Raw genomic sequence first — 9,744 nt, 5'->3', positions numbered from 1 at the left:
CTGCCTATGCTGATAAGGGGCACCACCACAAAACTGCCTATTCAAATATGCAAATAAGGGAATCAAATTTTCCCTGCAAGGTGAAAGTGTGCCTCCTGATTTTCCCTTGGAGAAATCTTAGTTAGGTTAGCTCTTACATTCATTAGAGCAGGGGTGCTCAACTAGTGGCGCGGGGGCCACATGTGGCCCATGGAGCCCTCTGATGTGGCCCGGAACCTTCTGCTCTGGGATGGTGGGTTGGCAAGCTGAGCCGCATAAGCCAATGCTTCCTGTATAGCGCTGGCTCCTGTCACAGGGGGAGTGATACCAATCGCACACCACCTAGGACAGCAACAGCTGGAAATACCTGAATGGTAGCCTGTTATTAAAATCAGTTTATATTCTAAAATCACAGTGTATATATGGGCTTATCTCTTCTGCAGGGGTTACTGGGCTGCTTTGAAACTGATCTTCAGGTGCAGCGCAGTGCACCTGCGGGTTACCTGCACTGAGTCATACAGTAGACTTCTGTTTTTACCTGCATGTTTAGTGAGCTTTCAGAAAGTGCACCACACCTGCAGGATATAATAGAAGTTTATGGCAAAATGCAGCTAACCCGCAGGAAAGCCACAGGTGCACTGCGCTTCACCCGCTGTGCGGATAAACTGTGGCGTACTAGTGTGAAACAGCCTTAGACCCCTTTCACATGATTAGTCCGACCCAATCAGACTCTCCATTCACACCCGCCTACTTCCCATCCAATCCGCTAAAAAAACAGAAGGGGGTTCCGTCCCCTTCCAGCTAGGTGGATCAGAGGGCTCAGAGTTGAGTGGGCTGTGTCCGCTCTACATATGCAGAGTGGACACAGACCTGTCATCCACCTGCTCCGCTCATTGTGGTCTACAAGCGGTTACCAAGCCGCTTAAGTGGCCCTCGATTTTCAAAAGATTGGGCACCCCTGCACTAGAGGATCATGTGTTGATATTTCAAAGTGCAAGTACTAAGACCTGAAATTACTTCCCTATCAGGGACGTTCGGTGAGATCAGAGGCTGGTGAGGCACTGGCTAGTATCAGAGCCAGATACACACAGGTTACATATGCCACGATCGCTAGAGCGAGAGCAGTAATTCTAGCACTAGACCTCCTCTGTAACTCTAAACATGTAACCTGTAAGAAAATTTAAAGCGTTGCCTATGGAGATTTATAAGTACTGAAGTTTGGCGCCATTCCACGAGTGTGCACAATTTTAAAGCATGACATGTTAGGCATCTATTTACTCGGCGTAACATCATCTTTTATAGTATACAAAAAAAAAATCAGGCTAACTTTTGTGGGTTTTTTTTAGTTTTTATTCATGAAACAGTTAAAAAAAAAAAAGTGTTTGAAAAATTGCTGCGCAAATACTGTGAAAAAAAAAAAGTTGCAACAACCACCCTTTTATTCCCTAGGGTGTCTGCTAAAACAATATATATATATATATATATATATATATATATATATATATATATATATATATATATATATATATATATATATATATATATATATATATATATTTAAATGTATTTATATATAATGTTTGGGGGTTCTGAGTAATTTTCTAGCAAAAAAATGATGATCTTTACATGTAGGAGAGAAGTGTCAGAATTGGCCTGGGTGGCAAGGGGTTAATTACCATAAGTAAGTGATATACAAATAATTATTATATATTGTTTTAAAGGTAATTTACTATATTTTCATAAACTGTACCCAAGCAGGTGGCTTAACGGACAAATTACCGAAGTTTAAAGTTATAACTTCAAACAAGTAATTTCACAGTAAATTGATAAATAATACATTATTATGTTATAACATATAGCATAATAATATATGTTTTAGCTTGATTAAAACAGTACCCTTTCAGCAGGCAGCAGATTCTCATTCTCCATCTTAACTGTGTGAGAAAAACATGGGATTGTGGGTAAATCTTATACCCATAAACACATGCTTTTTCCTTCTAGTTAAGAGGGCTGGGCTGGAAGGGAGCATTTGTCTTTTAAACACTTGCCCCCTTCTATGACACTGCAGTGAGAGACATGCCTCCACTGCAGCATTTTTATTGGACTGCTTGGTGCAATGGTGCATTATCATTGTTCCAGGGCTCCAAGCTGTCCATTAAACTCAGTACCTCTGACAAGAAGTGAGAGGCACTGTGAGCTCATCCTCTCAGTCAGCTGCAAACAGCGTGTGCCAGTTTGTATTTAAACTGTCTGCTCTGTATGTAGCTTCTGACAGGCTGCACAAGAAGCCCCGTATCTCCGGAACTATAGGTGGCAGGAGCCCCTCAAAGCTCGATTGTTTTTTTTGTTTTTTTTTTTAATTTATGTTCCTGGCAGGTGAGGTTCTGCCTCACCTGTCTCCCCTGACTGCATGTCTCTGTTTCCTACAGCATTTTAATCAGACTTAGACTTGTTCACAAAGTTACAGTCTGATTGGTGGCTACATGGAATAAACTTCACTCACTAATAAAGACACTACGATACATTGTTTTTGTCTAAGAAACATGGAACAGAGCTGCAAGTAAAAGATGATGAAATGTGACAATGTAAAAGCTCATCTATACTTAAAATCTAAAGTTTGGTTGTGTAACAAGGCTTAATTAGCACAGTTTAATGTGACAAAACAATTAGTAGAAATGTACTATTAGCATATAACATGTACCAGTGCCTAGGGATTTTTAGCCCAGAGTTACACGTCAGGACTTTTACATCATGAGAGGTATATCCTGCTTGCTCCTACCTCTGATTACTGGATTACATTGAAGCTGAAGAGTATGGCATTTTTTACAAAGTTACAATGGTTCAACTTGGGCCAACGTAAACATGTATATGCAATACTTGTGGGATCCCCATGTAAACTGGAAACCACTGATGTAGGCACAGCTGCTACAATGATCTCCACTGGCTCCTGGGTCCCGTGCCGAGTGGCTGCTCTGATGCATTGTGAACACGGGAGATAGAGAGTTGGAACAGCGATGGCACAATCTCCAACTCGTCCAATCAGTAAACACTTTGCAGTCATGGAAAAAGAGTTCACTGAATGGCTCTCATGCCAAGTGGGCAACCTTTCATATTCAGTAAGCAGCAGAGCAACTGCTAGGCATGGGATCCAGAAGCTAGTGGAGGTCACTGTAGTAGCAGTGCCTAGTACAGTGAATTCTAGCTTTCAAAGGGGATCCCACAGGCAGTGGCGTATTTTGGTTTTGTGCTGCCCTAGGCCAAACCAAAATCGCCCCCCCCCCCCCCATCTCAAGTTGTCCCACCCCAGCCACGGTATACCGTTCATGTCTCAGGATCTGATGAGGTAGCTGCAGCCATTCACAGTAAATAGCTGCAGCTTCCTTTTCAGACCCTGAGACATGATTTGTCCAAATGCCACATATGTGGTCAATGGGGCAGAGGATAGGGTCAGCGAGACATAAGATGGGGTCAGCAGGGCAAAGGATGAGGCGGCACTGGTGGGCACTGATGAGGAGGCACTAATTAAGCTGCACTGATATGCGGCACTAATGGGCACTGATGGGCACTGATAGGCAGCACTAATGGGCACTGACAAGCAGCACTGATGGGCACTAATAGGCGGCACTAATAGGTGGCACTGATGGGCACTGATTTGCACACTGGTGGGCACTGATGAAGCTGTACTGATATGTGACACTGATGGGCACTGATAGGCGGCACTGATGGGCACTGTTGGGGCTGCACTGATTATCAGGACACTGATGACCAATGCCCTGATTATCAGTGTAGATGTCCTCTTTTTCACTGGCCAGTTATCGTCTCTCTCCTCATGCTGCGACAGCGCAGGGAAAGGAATGCCGATAACCGGCATGTGTGTTTACATCGTGATCAGCTGTGATTGGATACAGCTGATCACGTAGTAAAGAGCTGTTTACCCTGATCTGTGTTCAACTGTGTCCTAAAGACACAGCAATCACAGAGCACGCTGGGTGCACGCCGCAGTGGGCACGGTTTTGGGAGGACCTCAATAGATGCCCTCCCAGAACTGGACGACTGCGCTATAGCCGACATTTGGCTATAGGGCTGTTGCTGGGGGCAGCGCCGCCCCCCTGAAAAATGCCTCCCAAGGCAAACGCCTTGTTTGCCTCGTGATAGATATGCCCCTGACCACAGGTATGGTACTGTACAATACATACTTATATACTGTATATACTTATATAGATTGGTTCGATTTGTACCAATATAGCTATGTAAAAATTGCAATACCTAAATTTCAGTTTCAAGGGTGTCATTAGGAGGGGTCAAGTCTAGGAGCAGGGAGAACTTGCTAGTAATAGCTTGCACCTCCACAGATAAAGAGGCTACCTAGCAAAAGAGCAGCTGCGGAATGCCCTTCAGTAAGTATTCAATCTTTTACAATATTTTCTGTTACCACAAGATGGCGATACTGGTTAGGTTAAATGCTTGTTTAAAGTTCCCTTTTTTGTTTCCCCTTTTCATTTCCGTGCCCTCTTTTGTTATTTAGTTATACCGCACTACGTCGCTTTAACTGACAATTGCGCAGTCGTGCGACGCTGTACCCGAACAAAATTGTTGTCCATTTTTTTCCCACAAATAGAGCTTTCTTTTGGTGGCATTCGAGCACCTCTGTGGTTTTTATTTTTTGCGCTATAAACAAAAGAAGAGCGACAATTTTGAAAAAAAACACAATATCTTTTACGTTTTGCTATAATAAATATCCCACATTTAAAAAAAAAAAAAAAAACACATTTTTTTCCTCAGTTTAAGCCAATATGTGTTCTTCAACATATTTTTGTTAAAAAAATAGCAATAAGCATATATTGATTGGCTTTTGCAAAAGTTATAGCTTCTACAAAATAGGGGATAGATTGATGGCATTTTTATTATTATTTGTTTTTTTACTAGTAATGGCGGCGATCTGCGATTTTTATCGGGACTGCGATATTGCAGTGGACAAATTGGACACCTTTGACACATTTTTGGGACCATTGACAATTATACAGCGATCAGTGCTATAAAAATGCACTGATTACTGTATAAATGTCACTGTTAGGGAAGGGGTTAACACTAGGGGCGATCAAGGGGTTAACTGTGTTCCCTCAGAGTGTTCTAACTGTAGGGGGGATTGGACTGTCTAGGAGGAGAGGGGGATCGGTGTTCATACTTGGTATGAACACTCGATCTGTCTCTACTCCCCTGAAAGAACCGGGATTTGTGTGTTTACACACACAGATCCCGTTTCTCAGTCTGTCACGAGCGATCGTGGGTGCCCGGCAGTCATCATGTGCGTGCGCCCCTAGTGGCCAAAAGGAAAAGCAACGTAAGGTAACGTCGATTTGCCCAGCCGAGTCAACCTGCCGCAGTAAAACTGTGGCGGCTGATCCGGAAGTGGTTAAAGTTTTTTATAACCTAGTGTATGCAAAAAAAAAATAAAAATACTTTAGCCCTTCAAAGATAATCTAGTGAAAATAACAAAATACATTCACTTGTACAAAAGCACTAAGGAGTTTATTTATACATGTTTTCACACAATATTCACACATTTACACATTTTTCTTATTTTAATTTCAATACTGTTACGTTAAAGTGATTTTAAACAATCACCTTGTAAAACAACCCATTCAGTTTAAAATTTAAATGAAAGACAAAAGATATTTGTATAGATCTAAAAAAAACATTATAAATACCTATTTCCCCTTTTTAAGTGATCACATAATCTCTGTTCTCAATGGGGGGGGGGGGGCGGTGTTAGGACAAGTCTGATCATTGGAGGAGAGCAGGCTGAGCTCCCAGCATAGCTAGAGAACTGACCACATTGTGCTTAGTATGGTCAGTTTTTAATAGAAAAGCAGAGATACTAGCAGGAACACCAGGGATTTCACACAAAGGAAGCAATACAAAGAGAACAGGATACTTTCTCATACAAGGTACAGCAGCCACATATCAGGAATATGAAATGTTGGGTTAACAAACACTTTAAATTCAAACTTACATTATTATTAATAAACGTTAATCTCAAACAATTCATATATTTAAACATTTCACAACTTCCGATTTTAAAATATAACAATACTAAGGAGGATCTGTAGAAAAAATGGTGCAGTGCAACCACAAATATATGAAAAACATGGGATGGGTGCAGCGCTGAATGTGTTGATCCAAAAGTGAAAAAAAAACTGAATAAAATTCTATTTCAAATATTCAGTAGTGGTGAAAAAAATGAATGGAAAACTAAGGCAGAGTCCCCATAGCTCAAAATAGGGAAGCTACAAAAGCAGTGCAATAAATCAAATCATGTGGAAAATAAAAAGTGGTATGAGTAAAAATAATACAAAAGAATCAAATAGTATAAATAACAATGGTGAACTGTATAAATCACAAATGTTATAATGAGGTGTCAAAAACTTTGAGGCATTAAACACCAAAAGTGATCCCAAAAATTGTACACAAAATGACTCATATAAATTGTTCAGTTGCAAAAACAAGGAAATCTTAAAACAAAAGAAAATATTCTATCAATAAGATTAGAGTCCCAAATTAATGTGACAGTGAATGAAGGGTATCCATACAGGTGTAAAGACACAATGTAAACATGATGCCGTGAAGAAAAAAGTAAGGGCCCTTCCTCCAAACAGGCTTTGCACCCAGAGTGAGTACGTAGACTTCTTACCCGCAGAAATGACCGCAATGGCGGTCTCACCAAGCTCAGGGAATTCGGTTTCCCAAAAACCTATGAGGATGTCCCAATCTGCTGGATCCTTGTCACTCAGAAACATAAACAAAGAATTGCACCCATAGTGCAGTATGTAAAAAAATAATTTTTTATATATTTTTTTATATTTTTATACATACTGCACTATGCACTATGCCTTAGTTTTCCATTATTTTTTTCACCACTACTGAATATTTGAAATAGAATTTTATTCAGTTTTTTGTTTTTTCACTTTTGGATCAACACATTCAGCGCTGCACCCATCCCATGTTTTTCACTGATTTGAGTTTTGTATTTAGGACTTTTGGTGCCGGCAACTTTACTCGTCTTTTTATTTTGAATTTTCCAAACAGATTGTTTTTAAGCGCAGCGTTAACCATTCGGTTCTTTTATAACCACAAATATATCTCTGAAACTATGCTGCAGGGACGTGCGGTGAGGTCAGTGGCTGGTGAGGCACTGGCTAGTGACAGAGCCAGATACACACAGGTTACATACGCCACGAACGTTAGAGCGAGAACAATAATTCTAGCACTAGACCTCCTCTGTAACGCTAAACATGTAACCTGTAAAAGATTTTAAAGCGTCGCCTATGGAGATTTTAAGTACTGAAGTTTGGCGCCATTCCACAAGTGTGCGCAATTTTAAAGTGTGAAATGTTAGATATCTATTTACTTGGCGTAACATCATCTTTCATATTATACAAAAAAAATGGGCTACCGCTAGTGGGTTTTTTTTTATATTCATGAAACAGTTGTTTTCCAAAAAAAAACACGTTTGAAAAATTGCTGCGCAAATACAGTGTAACATAAAAGTTGCAATGACCACCATTTTATTGGTGGTCAGCTCCAAGCTGTCCATTAAACTCAGTGCCTCTGACAAGGAGTGAGGAGAGGCACTGTGAGCTCATCCTCTCAGTCTGCTGCAAACAGAGTGTGCCAGCTTGTATTTAAACTGACCGCTCTGTATGTAGTTTCTGACAGGCTGCACAAGAAGCCCCGTATCTCGGGAACTATAGGTGGCAGGAGCCCAAATTTTGACCAGTGGTGGGGTAGGACTTCGGCTACCCACCCCCCCAAATTTACCCCCGCAGAGCTATGACCCTGGATGCTCAATCATTTTTTGGGGGGGGGTATTTATTTATTTTTTATTTTTTAATGTGCATGGCAGGTGAGGCTCAGCCTTACCTGCCTCCCCTGACTGCACGTCCCTGCTATGCTGTGCAAACAAACTGAATGTGATGCAAATGGTGCTTCACAGAAATATGAATGAAAAAAACATAATTGATAATACATATACATATTCAAATTATCAAAAGTGCAAAATAATCACTCCATGTGCATGTGAAAAAAGAATAAATACAGTCTCCAAATAAGTGTCCTTGTCTTTTTTTGCTTACTGGGCACTTAAACCCCCCCTCCTGCCCAGACCAATTTTCAGCTTTCAGTGCTCTCATACTTTGAATGACAATTACTCAGTCATGCAACACTGTACCCAAATTAATTTTTTGTCCTTTTTTTCATACAAATAGAGCTTTCTTTTGGTGGTATTTGATCACCTCTGGGTGTTTTATTTCTTGCGCTATCATTTTTGTGATAAAATTTAGCAAATTAGTCATTTTTCTTTATAAATGTTGGCCACAATGTATACTGCTACATATCTTTGGTAAAATAAACCCAAATTAGTGGATATTATGTGGTCTGTGTGAAAGTTATAGAGTCTACAAGCTATGGTGCAAATCATAAAAAAATTGATCACATCTGATGTACTGGCGGCCTGTCTCATTTCTTGAGACCCTAACAAGCCAGGAAAGTACAAATCCCCCCCCCCCGACCCCTTTTTGGAAAGTAGACATTCCAGGGTATTTAATAAGAGACATGGTGAGTTATTTGAAGTTGTCATTTGTTCCCACAATTCTTTGCAAAATTAAGATATTTTTTTTTATTTTTATTTATTTTTTCACAAAATTGTCATTGTAATAGCTTATTTCTCTCACATGGCATGTGCATACTACAAATGACACCACAGAATACATTCTGCTACTCCTCCTGAGTATTATGATACCACATGTATGGGACTTTTTCACTGCCTGGCCACAACATACAGAGACCCAACATGCAGGGAGCACCATCAAGTGTTCAAGGAGCATAAATTTCCCATCTAACTTGACTACCTATTACACTTTTGAAGGCCCTGGAGCACCAAGACAATAGAAACGCCCACAAAATGACCCCATTTTGGAAAGCTAACACCCCAACATATAATCTATGAGGCATAATGAGTCTTTTGAACGGTTCATTTTTTTCCCAGAAGTTTTTGGAAAATGTGGAAAAAAATGAAAACGCATTTTTTTTTTACACAAAGTTGTCCGTTTATAAGATATTTCCAACACATAGCATTTACATAGCAAAAACGACACCCCAAAATACATTCTGCTACTCCTCCTGAGTATAACGATACCACATGTGTGAGACTTTTAGACAGCCTAGCCACATACAGAGGCCCAACATTGAAGTAGCACCTTCAGGCATTCTAGGAGCATAAAATACACATCTCATTTCTCAACCACCTATTACACTTTTAAAGGCCCTGGAGCACCAGGACAATTTTTTTCCAGACGTTTTTGGAAAATGTGGGGAAAAAATGAAAACACATTTTTTTTTTACACAAAGTTGTCAGTTTTTTAAAGATATCTCCAACACATAGCATTTACATAGCAAAAATGACACCCCAAAATACATTCTGCCACTCCTTCTGAGTATGGCAATACCAAATGTGTGAGACTTCTACACAGCCTGGCCACATACAGAGATCCAACATCCAAGGAACACGTCAGGTGTTCCAGGAACACATAGCATGCACATACCAAGAATTACACCCCAAAATACATTATGCTGAGCAAAGGGTAAACAAAAGATTAACTGTGGTTTTAGTAGCGCAGTTGTTCACAGGAGGATAGCACTGGTCCAGGCAGCAGGCAGGGACTTGGTCAGCAACGACGAACACAATTGTCCAGGCAGCAGGCAGGGATA

This window comes from Aquarana catesbeiana, linkage group LG02, assembly GCF_042186555.1.
Source record: "Aquarana catesbeiana isolate 2022-GZ linkage group LG02, ASM4218655v1, whole genome shotgun sequence".
NCBI classification, from domain to species: domain Eukaryota; kingdom Metazoa; phylum Chordata; class Amphibia; order Anura; family Ranidae; genus Aquarana; species Aquarana catesbeiana.
The sequence above is the reverse complement of the archived record's forward strand: the minus strand, read 5'-3'. Positions refer to the sequence as shown.